At 38.9% G+C, this 20,483-nt stretch overlaps 1 protein-coding gene and 1 pseudogene across 2 annotated transcripts in view; both read right to left on the bottom strand.

Annotated features, from left to right (window-relative positions):
- Fgf13 (fibroblast growth factor 13) overlaps positions 1 to 20,483 on the bottom strand; it is a 497,128-nt gene that overhangs the window by 396,341 nt on the left and 80,304 nt on the right. The window lies entirely within an intron of this gene.
- LOC121825982 (U2 spliceosomal RNA) lies at positions 9,162 to 9,330 on the bottom strand (annotated as a pseudogene).

Below are 20,483 nucleotides of genomic sequence, written 5' to 3'. Positions count from 1 at the left end.
ACAGGTATAAATGTTTGTGTCCCCTCAAAATTCATGTACTAAAATCCTAACTCCTGAAAATGTTTGCAGGTGAGGCTTTGGGAAAGTAGGGATTCACAATGGCCTTTGATTAATGGAAATAATGTCTGTATAAAAGAGGCCACAGTGATATAGAAATATAAAATAAATACTTTACAATGTTATAGATTTTAGTTTATTGATACAAATTTAAAGTTAATTTTCTTTGTATGTATCTTTTTACTATTGTGCTGTAGTATGTTCTGTATGCTAAATGTGTTGCTCTGATTGGTTAATAAATAGAACATTGATTGGCCAGTAGCCAGGCAGGAAGTATAGGTGGAACAAGGAGGGAGGAGAATTCTGGGAAGTGGAAGGCTGAGTCAGAGAGATGCTGCCAGCTGCCACCATGACAAGTGAGATGTAAGGTACTGGTAAGCCACGAGCCATGTGGCAACTTATACAATAATAGATATGGGTTAATTTAAGATATAAGAACTAGATAACAAGAAGCCTGTTGTGGCCATACAGTTTGTAAGCAATGAAAGTCTCTGTGTGTTTACTTGGTTGGGTTTGAGCTGCTGCGGGACTGGCGGGTGAGAGAGATTTGTCCTGACCATGGCCCAGGCAGAACTGGCGAAAACTCCAGCTAAACTCTTGTTTAAGATATTATGTTAATACAATTCATTTGAAATTGTAATGGATAATTAAGAAATACAGATTAATAGTTAATCATCTATGATAATCAAACTTGTAGTCATGTTAGTTAAGTTTTCTAGGTATACATAGGTATATTTCAATTAGATAGGTAATCTTCAAACACTTCAAAGAACTAAGAATATGGAATTTAAAATGTTTTTAAAACTTAGACTTTCTTGGACCATGAGATACATCTGCTCCTGGCAGGACCAATTTACTTCAGGGAGGAAGATGGGCACTGAGGACACTCCATGTACAGTTTATCTTCTGCTTGGCAAAGACAGCCATTTGAGCAAGAAACTGTTCTTGCCTAGACTGCTTGACAAAATGTTGTGTCAACTGGACATGCAGTACTCATGGGAAGGTGACCACTGAACTTTGCAAGGCAAGATGGTCCTTCAGGTTCCTGCTTCACAGAGGAAAATGCCAGACATTCTACAGGACACAGAGAGAAGCAACTGAGAGACTGTAGGCCTCTAGGCTGAAAAATAGATGACCCAACTTTGAAGAAGAATTTTGGGTGACTGTCCAGGCAGCCAGCTGTCTCTGTCATTCTAGATTTTTGGAAGTTGCTTACCATGATCTTCCTGTTTACTTAGGTACTATTATATCCTTCTGAGGTCTTTGATGTATTTGAAGACTTGATATAATTATGGTTTTCTTTGGTTATGATGAGAGAAAAGGTACATATGAAACCTTAGACTCACAAATATAAGATAAATAGGATATCTTCTTTAATTTTGCCAAACACAAATAGACTAGATATTGTAGCTATAGTTCTTGATTTATAACTGTTTAGTTATATGTAATTTTACTATGTTGAAGTTAAAACCTTCCTTTTGAATAGAGAGAAAAGGGGAAACGATGAGAATGTCTTTCTGTATGCTGTGAATATATATTGCTCTGATTAGTTGATAAATAAAGCCATTTGGGGGGCTGAAGAGATGGCTCAGAGGTTAAGAGCACTGGCTGCTCTTCCAGAGGACCCAGGTTCAATTCCCAGCACCCACATGGCAGCTCACATCTGTCTGTAACTCCAGTTCCAGTGGATTTGACACCCTCACACAGATATACATGCAGGCAAAACACCAATGCACATAAAATAAAAATAAATTTTAAAAAAAAAAATAAAGCCATTTGGCCTATGGCAAGGCAGCTTAGAGGCAGGCAGGAAATCCAAACAGAAAGACAGGAAGAGAAAAAAGAGCAGAGGAGATGCTGTTAGCCACCACTATAAGAAGCAAGATGTAAAGGTACCAGTAAGCCACGAGCCATGTGACAGCGTATACATTTATAGAAATGGGTTAATTTAAGATGCAAGAGCTATCTAGTGAGAAGGCTGAGCCATGGCCATACAGTTCATAATTAATATAAGCCTCTGTGTGTTTATTTGGGTCTGAGTGGCTGCGGGACCATGGGATGGTGGGACCCTGGTGGGACCAGGAAAACTTCAGCTACACCACAGAACACTCTTTCACACTTCACATGACAGTCAGTGGGAAGGCACAATTTATGTGTCAGGAAGTAGACATTCAATAGATACCAAGTCTACCATAATACTGATCTTGAACTTCCTAGCTGAACTCATAAGCAATAAATATCTGTGGTATGCAAGCTGTCCACAAAGTTTATGCTATTTGTTATAGCAGCCTAACAACCCAGAATATGACAAAAATCCAAAGTAAATCCCTCTGTGTGTGTACGAATGTGTGTGTGTGAGTGTGTATGAGCATGTATGTGTGTGAGTGTGTGTGTGTGTGTGTGTGTGTGTGTGTGTGTGTGTGTGTGTGTGTGTTTAAGAGAAGGGGGAGCAAGAGGAAGCAGGTAAGGACAGGTGGCAGAAGCACTCAGGGGAGTCCTGGCATATAGGACAGCAGGTGGCTCATGAACTCTGGCAGCACAATCTAATTTCTTTCAAAAAGTAGATCAAAGTTGAAAATCTCTGAACTACATAAATAGTAAGATCTTTTGAGCCCTTCAAAATAACTTAATTGAATCAAATATAGCATTACTGTTAGAAGACTTTTAAAGATCCAGACTTCTTTGTGCCCACATGCATTAATGCATAGTGGAACACTTAAGAACGTGTGAAAACAAGGTTTTAAATGTCCTGTTCATGTCTTTGTACACCTTCACACCATTAAGCCTCTGTTTTTATTGAGAGCTGACAGAACTAACAGATTTTAGAAGCAAACTACTTGGCCTAAAATTTTGCCTCTGCCACTGCACTATTTGTTTCTCAATTTTCCTTCTGGAAAATTTTCCTTAGACACCATTCCACAATTTCTTCATCTTCTATATTGTATCCTTGGCTCCTTTATAAACTGAAAAGAGAAAGTAGATGGATCTACCAAGCATTTTTTTCAGAAGTTACTGAGATGATACTTGTAGAGTTATTCAAGTTGCCTCAAGCAGAAAGAGTCTCAATAAGTGCTAATGACATGGAATCCAAATCTTTTTCTTTGTTATTTTAATTAAGAGGTTTTGATACCTCAGGTATACTAGGCACTTAAAACTGACCATTGAATAACATTATTCACTCCCAGTACTATAACAAGCTGTTTAATACTGCTCTCACTCACAATAATAAGAGTAACGACATTGTAGAAACATGTGGAGGTTATATGTATGTGATCATAGCAGGTATTTTTACATGAAGTAACTTATGTAATATTAATAATGCAATTACAAGGGACATGTGCAGTAAAGATCATTATAGATGAAAAATTGACATCACTAAACACTAGGAGTGACACAATTAGAATTTGAACTCATATATATCTTATTTGAAAGTTATTATCAATAATGATATCAAAAATAGAAAAGTTAAGGCTGGGGTATAACTCAATAGGAGAAAACTTACCTAGCAGCTATCAGAACCTGTGTCCCTTCTTGAGAAGCACAGGTGAAAGAGTTAAAATCATGGATTCATTGAGTTCTTCTTATAGCATTGAACTAGTAATTAAGATAAGTGGTGTGTCAGAACAATGTCAGACTCTTCATGGTCATAAAATGCACCTTTGGATCCCAGAGTCACAATCAGAAATAGACTGAAAAAGTAAGTCTATGATGCAGAGAAACAATTTGAGCTTGAAGCAGTAATTACAGATACACAAACCCTTCTTGGCAACTTGGGACATAGAATCCTGGAGCTAGCTAGAACACTGGGCAGCAAACATTGCAAACACCCTCTTTTGGTAGGAGGCCAGAAGCCTGAAGTCCAAAGAAGAGGAGCAATGCCTAACCATCACCTCCCACACAATCTAAGCATTTGTGTAAGCTTTGCCCAGCCAATCAGGTAGGAAACACTCCACCATCTACAAATGGCTACATCAGGATCCTGAGACAGTTGATAAATTTGGCACTGGATCTGACCTTCAAGCAATCCATAAGAAGTCCTGCACTATTGAGTTAAAGGCCTCAGAGACATTACCATAGTATGTGAATTCAGAGGAAAACACCCTAGCTAACTTGGACTAGGACATCAAGGAAAGTTGATTAAAACAGAAGATATAAATGAGTGATAGAAAAATAACAAGATGCAGAATCAGGTTATTGGTTAAGAGTGAAAATCTCAGTGCATTTTCAGCCAGTTTGGCTGGGAATAAGCCCAAGTAAAGAGAGACAGGGACATCATTAACTACTTAGCCAATGGGACCGCTTCCCTTGGACAAGCTGCTGAGCAGGGAATACTTGGTTGGATTCTGAGTAAAAGACTAAGACAATGGAATTGGGCCTTAGAAATACGTGTCTTGTACTGCTTTATGGTAAAAATTGGAAGGGAAAGAAGCCAGAGAAGGGAGGTGTGGGAAACTAGAGAACAGTTGGGAGTCTGTTTGTTGCAATACATAGACAAAAGGTGTTGAAAACGTTCCAGAAATAGGGCAATGGCCCGGGAAGTAGAGAGGTAGATATACTAGACATGCTTTTCCTTCTCTTCCACTGTCTGTGCAAAATCAGCAAATGATACCCAAGTGATCTAAAGTAATGAACAGCCCCATATTGATTTGACCAACCTAAAACACTTCTGATTACTCAGTCCTTCAATACTTGGATGCCTTTAGTCAAAATCTGATATAAGAGGACACCTTTTCCAATTTTAAATTGTATGACCTTATCAATCCTATTCTACTGATTGTTTTTTTTTTCAGGAAAGCAGCTTGAGAATCAGATAGAAGACAGAATCCAGTAAGTACAAATTACTGTCCTTATTCTGTGGGTATCAATTCTGGCATCCATTTGTCTATGACTACTGAAGATCTTGATCCAGAGCTAGAGATTGTCACTGCATGAAACTTCAAACAATAAAGGCACCTGAATCTCTGGACTGGTAACAGAAAATGGTACCTGACCATGATACATATCCACTCAGAAGCTAGTGTTTATTCCCCCAAATTTCAGTAGTAATGGGTAGCCATGGAAAAGAGGAAGTTCTTTGATTAATTCTCCACCATGTACTCAAACACCATGAGTCCCAACAGAGGAAACAATCTTTGGAGCTGCATGTTTACATTTAGCTTACACAGAGCTATGTGCACATTTTTCTGCTACTCACTGACAATATATGCTGGAAAATAATAAGGTCCATTTGGTTTTCTCATCTAAGATGACTTACTGATCTTACAGTACATTCTACTGGTACACTTTGTCAGGTATACACCAGATCTTCCCATAAGAAAAGCTGTGAAAAGCTCCCACAAATCTAAGAGTAGATTAACCACAAATATGGGACAATGAGCATAGGCAAGACTAATAAAAAGGAAGCAGCACCCTTTCCAGGCTAAGCACAGTGGCTTGCCATAAACACCTGTGGAACACTGCTGACCAACTCCAACTACAAGCCATTTCATCCTCGTGGAAAAGAGATATAAAATTAAGCCAGTTGGCCTTTCACACCAAATATAAGGTCTGCTTCTAAGCAGACACGAGGCAGCTTTTATGACAGTTACACCCTAGTTTTCACAGCTATATGATGTCTTGTCATCAAATCTGTTTCTTGGGATTTTCACTTTACGACCCTGATTGGAAGCTGCCCCACTTGGGCTTTTAAACATCTGCTATTATTAAGGGAGCCAGCGGACAGTGAAAAGCAAGTAGCAGCTGGAACTGACTCAAGAAAAAGAAAATAAGTCCTGACCTTTCACCAAAATTCCCAAAGAAGCCCTAAACTTGCAGGCTTACTATTATTTTAAGTGTTAATTGAGGGTGTGGCATAAAACACTCATTGGAAGTGTTATTTACTATTTACAAACTACTCTCTTAGGGCAGAATAACTAATCCCCTTGAACTGGTGGGGACATGATTAGCTCCAGCCTGCTAGTTTTTTATGAAGTCAAGATGTATATGTTGGGTAGTGCTCAGAACACTGGGCTTAGAGAACACACATAAGAGCATAATAGTATGTCAGCTCTTATAATAACTACTATAGCTGGATTTATTATTTCATTGTTCTTCAATGACAAGCTACATACACCCAACCAATTGTATTAATAGTCATTAACACACTAAGTCCTCCTAACATATCAAAGTGGGGCTTTTTATCTATATCAACAGATGAAAATATTGAGTTTAAGAAAGATGAAATGACATGAACAAGGTCATTTTGTTTAATGGATGATGCCAGGCGTAGAACTTCAGTCTAATATTAGGATGTGAATGATAAAAAGATGAACAACTCAGATATTATTTCTCCTTTGTAAGGTCCCTATTTGGTGCCTTTTATCTTGCATTCATTAAAAAATGTCTCTCAGAAGAAGCTTCCTTTCTTCAAATTGGGACAAGATACAGAAGATCCCAAACACAACAAATAAGATGTCTCTTTTGACCATTAGAATATCTGAAAACTTGATTATAGGATAGTACAGCACCAGGCACAGACTACTCAAATAACAAGTCAATAAACAGCTGAGATTTTAAGAGGAGGTAGTGAAAAAAAGAGATAACTTGAGTGATAGATAAAAATAATCCATCAAACCTTTGAATTTCAACTATGATATTCACTACTTGAATAACCTTAGCTAAATTTCTTAAGCTCTCAATTTCTGTACCATCCCTGACACTCAGTATGTTTCTAATTCATGTTCTGTCATTATAAATTATTTTTTTAAAAGATCTAGCAAATCACTTATTTGTAGGAGAGTAGGAAAAACTAGGGTTAGGTGTCAATCCCCCCAAACAACAACTCCTCCACTTTCCAAGGTAACTTAGCACATTTAATAAAGACTAAACAGAGTTGTGACAAATGAAGCTCAAATGGTAAACTGTCAGACTTTATCTAGTCAATTCATGAGGAGTTTTTAGAGATAAGACATCTTCACATTGTTCCAGAATTCATACCTGTTAATTAAGTACACTGAGTTTAATTCAGTTCTGCTGAATGTACTAGATCTTTCCTTGTGAGTTTAGTATAGGGACAGATAGTAAAGGGCCTTCTTTCCATGGACTCATAGCCAGCTAGAGTTTAAAAACATTTAAGCAACCCATTAAACAGTTTTTAAAAGCCACTTGCTATGGAAAAATTTGAGAGAATTAGGAATAGAAGCAAAAACTTTGATTGTGCTTGGTGAAAAAATGAATAGAACAAAAAATTGATAGAACTGAAAGAATTTAAAAGGAACATTAAAAATAATATTGTATGTTTAACCACCCTTGCATCCCTGGGATAAAGCTAGATAAGCACAGGGACAAATAGCCAAACGAATGGAAACACGTGAACTATGAACCAAAGGCTGAGGGGCCCCCAACTGGATCAGGCCCTCTGAATAGGTGAGACAGTTGATTGACTTGATCTGTTTGGGAGGCATCTAGGCAGTGATACCAAGTCCTGTGCTCATTGCATAAGTTGGCTGTTTGAAACCTGGAGTTTATGCAGGGACACTTGGCTCAGTCTGGGAGGAGGAGACTGGGCCTGCCTAGACTGAGTCTACCAGGTTGATCTCAGTCCTCGGGGGAGGCTTTGCCCTGGAGGAGGTGGGAATGGGGGGTGGGCTGGGGGGAAGGGGAGGGGGTAGGAGGGGAGAGAACAAGGGAATCCATGGCTGATATGTAGAACTGAATGGTATTGTAAAATAAAATAAAACGAAAAAAATAATGTTGTAATAAATATCAAGAAAATTACTCCTGCATTTGAACACCCTGGTATACCAGCTGGTGGTGCTGTGTTGGGAGGTTCTGGAACCTTTGGGATATGGAGATGTGTTGGGAGGTTGTGGAACCTTTGGAATATGGAGACAAACTGACAGAATTAGGTCACTGAGGAAGGACCTTTGATTATTGTACCCACTTCTGGTTCAGGTCTTCTATGCTGGTGTAAATCATGTGAACAAGTTACCAACACATGGATCCACAACTAGGCCAGAGATGCTTTGGCAAACATGCCTTCTCTGCTATGATGAACTGTATTCCCTAACACCATGAGGCCAAACCAATTGTTCATCCCTTAGATGGTTTCTGCCTTGTACCTTGTCACAGTGATACAATCATCACCATCACTATCACCATCATCATCATCATCATCATCATCACCATCACAATCATTAAAATGATGGAAAGAGCATAAACAAAACATTAGTTATGAAATAGATGGATGGATGGGTAGGTGAGTGGATGGATAGACAGACAGACAGACAGATAGATCAATCGTTCAATCTGGGGAAGTACACTAATCCAATATAAATAGAGCTCAAAGTAATAAGTAGGAAGACAATTTTGAAAAAAAAAAAGCTAGGCTACAGAAAAATCACAAAAAACTTGAAAATATTGCAATAATTTATAAATATAAAAAGTAATTATATGATTAGTTCTATGTTTTCATCATGGTATTTTAGTGATTATGTGGAGTTTGAAATAAAAAAGGAGTAATACTAGAAACAATGATAATACTGATAATTAAAAGGATTATATCTCTAAATGCAGCAGAGAATAATGTTTAAAAATTTTATAAGCAACATGTTATACAGAAATTTCCAAGAAATATCTAGATTACTAGAAAATATATTTCAAAATTGACTCAATTATGGTCTAATAACTACTATCTTTTAAATTTTTTTCTCATTAAACAAATACTATATAAATTATTCTATATATTAAAGGAACAGATAAGTTAGCTATATGTAAACTATTTGAGAAGAAAACAATGAAAAACATTTTAGCTCAGTTTATGAGACTACTCTCACCCTTGCACCAAAAATGTATGAAAAGAATATGACAAATGAAAAATTCATACTAATATGACTGATGTGTATAATGCAAAATGCCAAACAAAATATTAGCAAATGAAATCTAGCCATATATAAAAAGAATCAAAGCATGACTAAGTTGGGTTCATTCCACAAATTTATTTGTTTTAGTGCTCAAAATCTGTGAGCCTAAAATACTACATTATTTGGAAGTATTCAAAGATAAAGAAAGAGAAAAAATTAAGATAAATGATAATATCAAAAGACAGAAAATAAATTTAGTAAAAGTGAACATTCATTTGTACTTAATTTTGTGAGAGCTAAAACTAAGTGACGGCTTCTCCAACTGAATAAAAGCTATCTATATGAACGATTTTTAAAATATCACAAGTCTACAATAAGATATTTTGAGTAGCAGATACTACACTTGATCTTAGCCAAAAGGCCGAGAAGCAGACTGCTACTCGCATCACCAGTGAGGCTACCTGGAAAACAGGACCCCAAGAAAGACACGGGGATCACCCAATGACGGAGAAATGGATGAGATCTACATGAACAGCCTGGACATAAGTGGGAGCAATGAACGGTGAGGGTCGAGGGAATGAGAGCGGGAGATCCCAGCTGGATCAAGAACAGAGAGGGAGAACAAGGAATAGGAGACCATGGTAAATGAAGACCACATGAGAAAAAGAAGAAACAAGTGCTAAAGAGACCCACAGAAATCCACAAAGATACCCCCACAAAAGACTGCTGGCAATGGCCGAGAGACAGCCAGGACTGACCTACTCTGGTGATGGGATGGCCAAACACCCTAATAGTTGTGCCAGAAACCCCATCCAAGGACTGAGGAATCTGGATGCAGACATCCACGGCTAGGCCCCAGGTGGAGCGCTGGGAGTCTAATTAGTGAGAAAGAGGAGGGTTTATATGAGCGAGAATTGTTGAAACCAAGGTTGGATAAAGCACAGGGACAAATAGCCAAACGAATGGAAACACATGAACTATGAACCAAAGGCTGAGGGGCCCCCAACTGTATCAGGCCCTCTGAATAGGTGAGACAGTTGATTGGCTTGATCTGTTTGGGAGGCATCTAGGCAGTGGTACAAGGTCCTGGGCTCACTGCATGAGATAGCTGTTTGAAAACTGGGACTTATACAGGGAGGCTTGGCTCAGTCTGGGAGGAGGGGACTGGACCTGCCTGGACTGAGTCTATCAGGTTGATCTCAGTCCTCGGGGGTGGCCTTGATCTGGAGGTGGTAGGAATGGGGGGTGGGCTGGGGGGAAGGGGAGGAGGGCAGGAAGGGGGAGAACAAGGGAATCTGTGGCTGTTATGTAGAACTGAATAGTATTGTAAAATAAAAATAAATAAAAGATATTTTGAACTATGTCAGTTGAAAATCAAGAAGAAGCCTATCAACTGGAACCACTGTAATTCAACCTCACCCTGCCAGTTGTAACCAGTGAATTCAACCAATTAATGCAATAAATGGTATAAAGATTAGAGAGAAAAAAATGTGTCATTACATACATGTCATTTCATTGGCTACATAGAATAAAAATAAACCCTATAAATTATTTTATTAACACAGTTTAGTTGCCAATAAAGGGCTCTAAATTCTGATAGTACTCTTTTTGTCAAGCTACAAGGGAGATACATTTTTTGTTTTGTTTTTTATCTTTCCATGCAAATGCTAAATATGCTCATTGTATATGCTTTTCATAAAAAAAATTAAAGCATTTAACACTTTTGGAGGCAGATGGTACTGTGCTGCACTGATATTCCATGGGGAAGTGCATCCGGTTTATCCCAAGACAGTGATATGAGGATGAGCCAGCTCAAGGTTATTAAAGGAATCCCAGTACTTCCAGATCTCTGAAGAGATGGAGAAAGCAAGAGAGTCCGAGTAGGTCAGCACTGGGAAGTCTCTACTCTCTGTGAGAACTCTTCCCTTAGTTCCCTTGTCTCCAGAGCACCAAGAAAAACAGTATCCCACTTGTACCTCAGAGAGTATCTTTCATGACAGTAACTGGCTAGTTCACCTCTGCTTCCTGATTTCTTTTCTTTGGCCACTGGCTGCCTGCAAGCACAAAGCATCTCTGCTCTGTACTTAGAATGCAATGACGAACCGGATCAAGCAAAAAGGTATTTACTAGGTCTAGCTGACCTAGCTTTGCTTTTTAGAATACAAGTGGGAAGGAACAAGGGAATTACAAGAAAAGAACATATCTTACTTAAATACTCTCTATTAAAAACAACAAACCATGCCAAGCTGCTACCCACAGCAGCAGGTTCCACCTCGGGTGCTTGGCTGCAGGGGATAATATTATCCAATTTCAAAAACAAGTATTCTGCATCCTAAACCTATACTACTGATACTAATAGAGAACCAAGAGTTAATTCAAGTCACTGGCTACCAGCCATTGGTACTTTACTTTTCTGTCCTAGAGCCTATTTTGCCACACTCTGTCCCCAGCTGAGGTTGTGGAACAAAAGAATCACTAGGTTCTCTACTTATACCTCAAGCACAGCAGCAACAATTGAACTGTTAGAAATATTAGACTGGGCATTAGATTGCAGAAAGAAATTTATAAATATAGAAGAAAGCAAAACAAACTGAAGAGAGAGGAAACTGGCTATTATAAGAACTTTGATCATGAAAAGAACTAGGTCCAAGATTATTAAGTTCCTAAAGCCCAGAACGGTCATTTGAAATACTGACAGCAATTGAGAGACATAAGTAAATGTGGCTGGGCCTCACCCATACAATGCAATGCAATGGCCCTATCTACCATCCTGCTCCTCAATAAAAATGTGCATAGTGTACACACACACACACACACACACACACACACACACACACACACACACCACATATTGCCAATAAGAAACATAATTTCTTTGATGGAAAAGTGATTTCTCATCACAGCATGGCACGAGACTGGGTATGAGCTAAAGTTCACAGAACAGCTCAGAAGACTGATTCCCCATGTGCAAAAGGTTATGTACTAAGGACATTAGCAGAAGGTTAAAGAAATGCAGAGAACAGACCAACTAGGTACCCCAATATGGTCAATTGCAGCTGCTCTGCAAGAAGTACAGGTAGAGAACTCAGTGTTCCTTTTGGGCTCCAGAACCTCTGCTGGGGTCAGAACTCAACATTAGAAGTGACAGAAATGGACTGACAGTGGTCATTGAAGGAAACAGGGAGATACAAGGAAAAAGAGAGTGGGGGGGGAAGCAAGAGACAGAAAACACAAAATAAAGGAACAAGAATGCAAACTAGAAGCCCAAGGCACTTGATCAGGAGGCCCAAACATGGCCTGCATAGAAGAAAGCAGATCATCATCTCAATATTGGTCCTAACTAGGCTAAACTGGGACTTCTTAAGTAGAACTACAACACAGCAAAGAGGAAAAGAAGGTCATTGCCTATTGCAAAATTCAAGTACCCAAGAAGAACAGGATTCCAGGACTACACAGTGAATAGCTCCATTGCAAGGATCACTGTGTAGAAACAGACAAGCACTGCACTGGAGAAATTATCACAACCTTCCTACAGCTTGGCTTCAGGCATGTGATTTCTTGTGTGCTGAGAAAGAAAGACTGGCCCTCAACTTTAACATGAGGCACCTTGCTTGGCTCCAGTGTGAAGCCACCACTCATCCTTGGCTCTTCTCCCATATACCATGAGTGAGGAAAGGTGATTGCTATGGATTAGCATTTAGACAAGAAACAGAAAAGTCAAGTCAAATGAGTAAGTGATTTCTCTGAGTTCATTCAGGACTCAGATATACTCGTGTCTATTGAAACTAAAGGATCCCATCAAGACTGGGAACAATCTGCTGCTCAGCCTCACATGTGCCAGGCACAGGTCATCAACTCTGACCTGCTGACAAACTGGTTTTTGGTATCAAAACCTGTGCTCTCCACAAAGCCATGGTGACAAGAAGCCAATACTGTGTCATTGCTACAGAGATTATTAATACTCTGATTTGGTTGGAAATCAATAAATATTTCTTAATCATCCTTGAAGTCAAAACTATTGAGTTGGTCACTTCAGATTTCTAAAAACCCATGTGATTTATTTTACTGCTGCTTCACTGCAGCACTTGTTTAGAACACATGCTATTAGCTCTGCTTTATAATCAGACATGGTATCATATTGTTACATGAGAAAAGGGTTTTCAATTTTGAACAAGAACATCTGATGGGCTTGCTATTGCTGTCATTCAAGAAAACTGAAAGCTTGAGGACTAAAAATTAGAATGTATGGAAGGATAAACTCTTCAGAACAAATATAATATCTGCAATGGATGAAATCAATTAATGCCCCAGTTTTGTAGTACAAGAAAGGAAATGCAGATTAAAAATCAAGTTTGCTGTTTCAGCAGACTGCCAGATGCACCATGCCACAGCTCTGTTTAACTGGTACAGAATGAGATTTTGCTTAGAATTACCTCCCAAGAAGAGTTGACCATCATAAGAACACTGTAACTGTGTCCATACATGAGTCACACTCTGATACATAGAAGGTTGCTTTTGTGAACTCTCTCACAAATTATATCTGTTAACAATGGTGTTGACATATTCGCTAATATAAATGTATGGAAGATAGAACTTACAAATTGAGGTAATTTTGATGGTCATTATCATTACATAATTTCATTCCCTGTCCCTTTGAGAAACATAAGCATAGTACAAAGCCTCAAGCCATCTTCCATATTATGCAACTATCTGCTTTTCTTGAACAGTTGTCCCAGTGGTGGCAAAAAGATCACTAAGCCTCTCTGAGAATTTGGGTCAATGTAGGAGAATGACTGTACAGGATGGTTGGAGCCTCTCCTTGCCACCTGTCTTTGCCTGTCTCCTCTTTCCTTTACTATATTATCTCCTTCTTGAAGGTAGAAAGCAAGCTTTCTCTTGCCTATGAAGCAGTCATGACTTTTCTCAAAATATTTATGACATTTATAATACAATGTAGTATCTATAGCTACTTGGGTTGTTTATGCATGCACATCTCTTCCTCCCCCACTGTTTTATAACATGATAATTATCATCATCAAACAGCATGTTGAGGTCCCAACATACACTAATGCTACACTACAGAAGAGAAAATAAAAATATGTGTATAGACAGAAGTTCCGATTTTAAAGACCCTGCTTCTGTACTTATAAAGTATATGATTCTGGGAAAGTCACCTTATTTGTCTGCATTTTAATTTCTTCTCTATAAAATGGAAATTAGGAGGAACCCTAACACCCAATTAACATAGGCTCTGTCACATACCTACTGAGACACTGAGCAAAAGTGACAGTGGCCCTAGAAATAAAATAGCCACCCCTTGATGTCTACTCCTTTTTGTCACCAAATGAAAGGTCCAGGCTGAGAACATAACTCAGCCAGTAATGTGCCTGGCACACAAACATGGGGACCAAGGTACAGATCCCAAGAAACAACATAAAAAAGCTAGGCACAGTACCATATACCTGTAATCCCATCACTGTGCCAGGGTGGGGGGAGAGACAGAAGGGTCCTTGGGACTCACTATCTAACAAGTTTAGCAAGATCAGTATGCTCTAGTGTGGTGGTAATCTAATTGTACTGAAATATTATTTTGATTGTATGTTAATAAATAAAGTTGTCCGGGGGTCAGAGCTATTAGAGCCATAGCAAGAGTGTGGCGGTGGTGGCATACACCTTTAATCCCATAGATATCTGTGTGTTCAGGGATACAGACAGCATTGGAGACATATGCCTTTAAGACCTAGGGGGCTGTACATTCAGACAGTGACGAGGCAGTCATGTGTTTGGGTTTACAACCAATGAGAAGGCAGAACAACATACTATAAAAAAAAAGAACAGACAGGAAGTAGGTCTCTTTCGCGAAGCTGGGACAGCAGGAGGAAGGGTGAGATTTTAGCTCTGAGCTCTGACCTCTCGGCTTTCTCTTTTACATTGTTTCTGTGTTTCTTATTTAATAAGACGGTTGGGCCGGGCAGTGGTGGCGCACGCCTTTAATCCCAGCACTCGGGAGGCAGAGCCAGGCGGATCTTTGTGAGTTCGAGGCCAGCCTGGGCTACCAAGTGAGTTCCAGGAAAGGCGCAAAGCTACACGGAGAAACCCTGTCTCGAAAAACCAAAAAAAAAAAAAAAATAAGACGGTTGGTTACATCGACACTCTAGGTTCAGAGAGAGGCTTTGTCTCAAACCCTACCGTAGAGGACCAGAGAGAAGGCTTAGCAGGTAAATGTGCCTGCCGCCAGACCTAAAAATATGAGTTCAATTCCTAGGACCCACAGGGTGGAAGGAGAAAACTAATTCCCACAAATTGTCCTCTGACTTCCATAAGCAGTTTGTGGCATGTCACACACACACACACACACACACACACACACACACACACACACACACCACAAACACACACAGAGTACTATATAAATAAATAAGTAATGCAATTAAAAATAATAAGGTAGAAATACCAGGGAGATGGTTCAGTGGTTATATTAGCACTTGCTGCTCTTACAGAGGACCCAGGTTCAATTCCAAGCACTTACATGCCATCCCACAACTATATGTAACTCCAGTTCCAGGCGACTCAATGTCTACTAATCTCTACATGTATCAGACACACACAGTACACATATATACATGCAGGCAATCACTAATGTATATAAAATCAAAATAAATAAATCTTTTCCAAAAAGTTGGAGAGTGTCAAGGGAAAACACTCAAGGTTGAGTTTTGGCTTCCATATGTACACACCAACATTTGCATGCACACTGTTACTCACACACATATATACATACAAATAAGTAAATACATGATAAAAATAAATAAAAAGACCTAGGTCAGGGCCTAGTACATGACAATGCCTAAAACAAATTATAGAGATTATTATTGTGCTCCTTATTATGCTCATGAGTTACGTTTAATCCTTGACTTTAAGGGATTACCAGTTTAGTAAAGGAAATAAATCAATGTGCAACAGGAAAAGCTGAGGGTTAAATTGACAGGACAGACAGTACAGCCAGAGCCTGAAGCCAGAGAGGAAAGAGACAGTTCCAACACAGCATCTGGGTGGCCACTACTACTCCTGATGAACAAGTGAGGAAGCCTCTAAAAATGCCCCTATTTCAGCAGCTTGTAATTATCCTTTGCACAGAGACCATGCTATTTTTCCATTGATGTTCTGCTTTTAGTACAGATAAGTCCCTGGGGATATAATGATTAAGACATAGTCCTTCCCTTAAGATATTCAGTAAAATGGACAGGTGGGCTGTTGAGAAATAAATTGACATGAATAAGAAATTGTGATAGAGGCACATTCTAGGTACCATCATAAATGGCTTCCAGCCTCTTGTAATAACAACAGAGTAAGATAACATATAAAGCCATAACTGAGATGGGAAAAGCATATTGTAACTTGTTTCTGTACAATGACTTTACCCAAAACTAGAGCAATTAGCTATCTATTACAAGCACATTACCTACAAGAAATCTCTCAAAAAGCCAAGGGAAAAAAAACCTAGGTCTTACAGATGGAAAGTAATCAAAAAGCCTTAGGTCACTGATAAAATATGCTGATCCTGAAATATTTCTCCTTTGCTGCTGAAGAGAGAAGGATTGGGTTATGAAAGCTGCCCTCTCAGGCCATCTGCCAAGGCTAAGCCTGAATCTCAAGTGTATCTTTGGAAGGAGAGCTTAAAATAAATATTTATAAATGTAACTACAGAACAAGAGAAAGATGGAAGGAGGAAGGAAATGAAAAGGAGATGGCTGTGTGCTTTTGGTAGCAATTACTCACCTTCTGAAGAGTCTAGTAAACATGGATTAGGAAGACTTACTCATAAATAGGTATTTGTCCTTGTGAATATAAAAATATTAACTGACACAAAAATATTGAATAGAAGACAATTATGACAAAACTGATCATAAGAAAGAGGACGATAATGAGAAGCAGAAGCAGCAATAGCAATTATATTAATGAACACCTAGTAGTACCTCGCTTAATTATTGAACACTCTGTGGAGAAGTAGCAAAAGCCAAAGAATCTAGATTCAAGTCTTGGCTCTGTCACTTTTTTCCTACCCACATAAGACTTCAGCTTTGTTATCTGTAAAATGAATTCATAACTGCTATTCTAACTGTCAAGGCTGAAGATCAAAAGAGATGATGGAAGTGAACAACCTGTACAGATGATAGTTCTCATTTTTCACAAATTCTTTTCTCATGATGGAAGAGTGGTTTTGCCATAAAATAGTATATTTTAGGGCAGGTGTAGTGAGCCACATCTGCACTCCCTTTAATCAGGAGGTAACAGCAGAAAGATCTCAAGTCAAAAGGCAGCTAAGACTATATAACAAGACTCACAAGAAAACCACAAAGAATGCCCGTTCCCAAATCCCTGAAGACCCAGAGACCTGAAGAAGATCTGGTTCTGCTGTTGCTTTCACTTCATGTGCACATTGTATGCATGGGGAATTATGTACAAAAATACAACCTGGTTCACATATCCCAAGCCTAAAGACCTCTGATTACCTGCAGTTGTTAGCTCTCGGCAGTTAGACAAACGTTCTAAGTAGAGGGCTGTTGAAACACTAATGCCTCATAAAGCCCTGCTTTGCCTCTGCAGCTCTCATAGAAGAACGCCGCTGTATCTGCTTGCTTCAGAGGCAGGAGCACAAGGAAAGGCATATTTCAGATTCAACTTTTTAAAATTTGCCAATTCTGATCATGGGCAGCATTTTATTTTGTCATTTTTCTTTTCTTAACAAAAATCCTACCAATTTATGCTAGAAATAATCAGAAAACATGTGCAAGTAAATTAAATCAACTAAAAAGAGTTACAAACATACCAACTATAGACAACCAGGGTTAATGCACTTCAGTATACATTTTCAGATTTCATTCTGTGCATATGCAAATAGATTTAAATAACAATGATACATAGTGATTTTTTTTTTTAAAAAAAAGAAAGGACTTTGGCAGGCTTCAGTGGTGGCTCAGTTGTAGGAGCATGAGGACATAAGTTCAGATCCACAAGTCCTTGTATAAAGCAAGGCAACTGTAATCCATGAGGTGGGAAGCCAGAAACAAACGACCTCTGAGGCTTCCTGGTCAACCACTCTAGCCAAATCTATGACTAACTCTAGGTTCAGTGACAGATTCTCTCTCACATAATAAGATGGGGAGCTAGTAAGGAAGACACTAGATATCAGCCTTTGGCCTCAACACACAAACAGATCCGCAGACAGACATACATACATGCATATGCAAATATAAACACAAATAGGTGCGGTCATACATACAAAAAACAAGGCCTTTTCAATAAGATGATAAGTGGGTTTTCTAGAAGAAAAACATATGATGAAAGCAAGGAAGAAATGACATGAAATGGTATCAGAAACACCATAAACTTTGTACGTTCCATTTTCTGCCTACTTAGAACCTTGTCCAGTGATATCTATCCCTCCTCTGAGAGATGAGGCAAGCTCATTAATATTTATTTCCAAATACAGAAAGGTTTCTGGTTGCCAATGAAACAGAAGAGAGCAGAGAAGAGAGTTGAGGAGGTAAGGGGAGGAATGGGAGAGGAAGGGGAGGAGAAAGAAGAGGAGAGGGAAGGTGAAGAGGAGATTAGAGAAATGAAGATCAGGGGAGGGGAGGAGAGAGTAAAAAAGAAATCCTAGGGGAGGGGAGAGGGCAAATGTATCCCATCCAGTGGATACATCCTGAGCAAAGTTGCAAAACAGAACAAAGCTGCATCACACATGCTGGTCACCTTGAGGAGAAAGGGGACAATCACAGACTCTCTGACAAAGGGTTGCTATGGGGACTAGAAGGTAGCTCATAATTGAAGAATTAGATATGAGTAAAGATGGCTCATCACTGCACAGCACCCCAATGATACAAGGTTTGACGATCCTTGGTTCCTTTCTAACCCTGAGGGATTTTCTGAAGGAAAGAAAATCTGAGGCGATAAAGGCATTCCATTAGACCCCAAAGATCAATGATGTTTTCAGCAGCAATGAAAAGGACAGAACTGGGGCTGCCTAACAATGAATGACTTTATTACTCCTAAACAACAAATTTTGATTAAAGTGTATCAATATTAACTCTATTTTATAGGATTCTAGCATTTCTGCCAAGAAAATTCTGTTGCAACACCACAGAAAATGTCCCCAATGAAACTGTTTCAGTTTATGAATGCTATCTATTTCTAGAGGAAAAAAAAGCACACTGCTGCTTGTCATAAATGGGAGAAGTTTACATAAGAGAAACAAAACAGAACACCCCAAATGAACAGTACATTTAAAATAAAACACTTCAGCGTTGCCAAAAATGAGCACAACAAATAGCTCATACATCTTCCCCATTCTAAATTCCTTACACATGAAGCATTTTTCAATCTACAGTTTTTACGTGACATATTAAAATTTAATCATCAAATTAATGAGTGAAAAACCCCTTCCTCCTCAGCTGTTACTTAGAAAAATAAGATATGCAGGATGTAATGTGTCAGAAACACTGAAAAGTTTTATTCTAAAACCATTTGGGAGGAGAAACAACCATAAATTCTAAGACCAACCAAAAATTGAGGTTCTATTTTTTTTTAACACCAAAGAGAAAACTGCTTACTTTCTTATTTTAGGAAGACAGAAAATCCACAGGCTTTAGAGTCAAACAGACATTGGAGTTGAGTCTTGGCTTTCATCATCTCAATGTATGATATTTGTCCAAATTTCTTCCTTTCTGGGAGCCTTCATTGCCTCGACTGTAAGTTGTGGGCTATGTTATACTTATTTCACATGGCTGTTGTGATATTAAATAAAATAGCTACTTACAAAACTCAACACTAGTCCACATGTACAAAGCTCTTAATTGGCATTAAGCATTTAGTTACTTTGCTTTTTTTATAATCACAGCTCAAGATACAATTCTCCTGCTACACAATGCACTCATTTAAAGAGTACAATTCAATGATTATTTGTTTTGAAAACCCACATGTGTAACCCTTAGCAATTCTCATCTTAAAATATTGCCACACCAAGCATGAAGACTGGAGTTTTAATCCCCAGAACACACATAAAAACAGAGCAGGATTGGTAGCCTTTTATAATCCCAGTACACAGGAGACAGAGACAGAGGATCCCGCTGGCAAGCTGTATGGATAGACCAGCAGGAATTGACAAGCTCAAGATTCAGCAAGAGACCCTATCTCAATAAAGCAGAAAACAATCGAGGAAAATATCTAATACCAACTTTGCTGGGCTGGCATGGGTGCACACACACTTATATGCAGGAACTTTGTGCACAGTGCACATGACTCCAACCCCCACCCCTCTGTCTTTCCTGGAGCTAGTCAAAACTAGATTCAAATCCAAGCTCTACCATATACTGGCTGTGTGACCCTTGGTTTATTGCTTCATTTCCTCAGCCTCAGTTTCTCCACTGTAAAGGAAAGCAATAAAAGTACTTGTTTAATAAGTCAACTGTACCAATGCAGTGAGGTAATGCGCACACAGTACCTACTCATTGCTAACCCATAGTGAGTGCCAGAAAAAGTGCAGTTGTCAGTGTTACAACCCATCCCCTCCAGTGCACTCTGCTT

Source organism: Peromyscus maniculatus, chromosome X (genome assembly GCF_049852395.1).
Source record: "Peromyscus maniculatus bairdii isolate BWxNUB_F1_BW_parent chromosome X, HU_Pman_BW_mat_3.1, whole genome shotgun sequence".
NCBI classification, from domain to species: Eukaryota; Metazoa; Chordata; class Mammalia; order Rodentia; family Cricetidae; genus Peromyscus; species Peromyscus maniculatus.
This window is presented reverse-complemented; position numbering and strand designations above follow the sequence as displayed.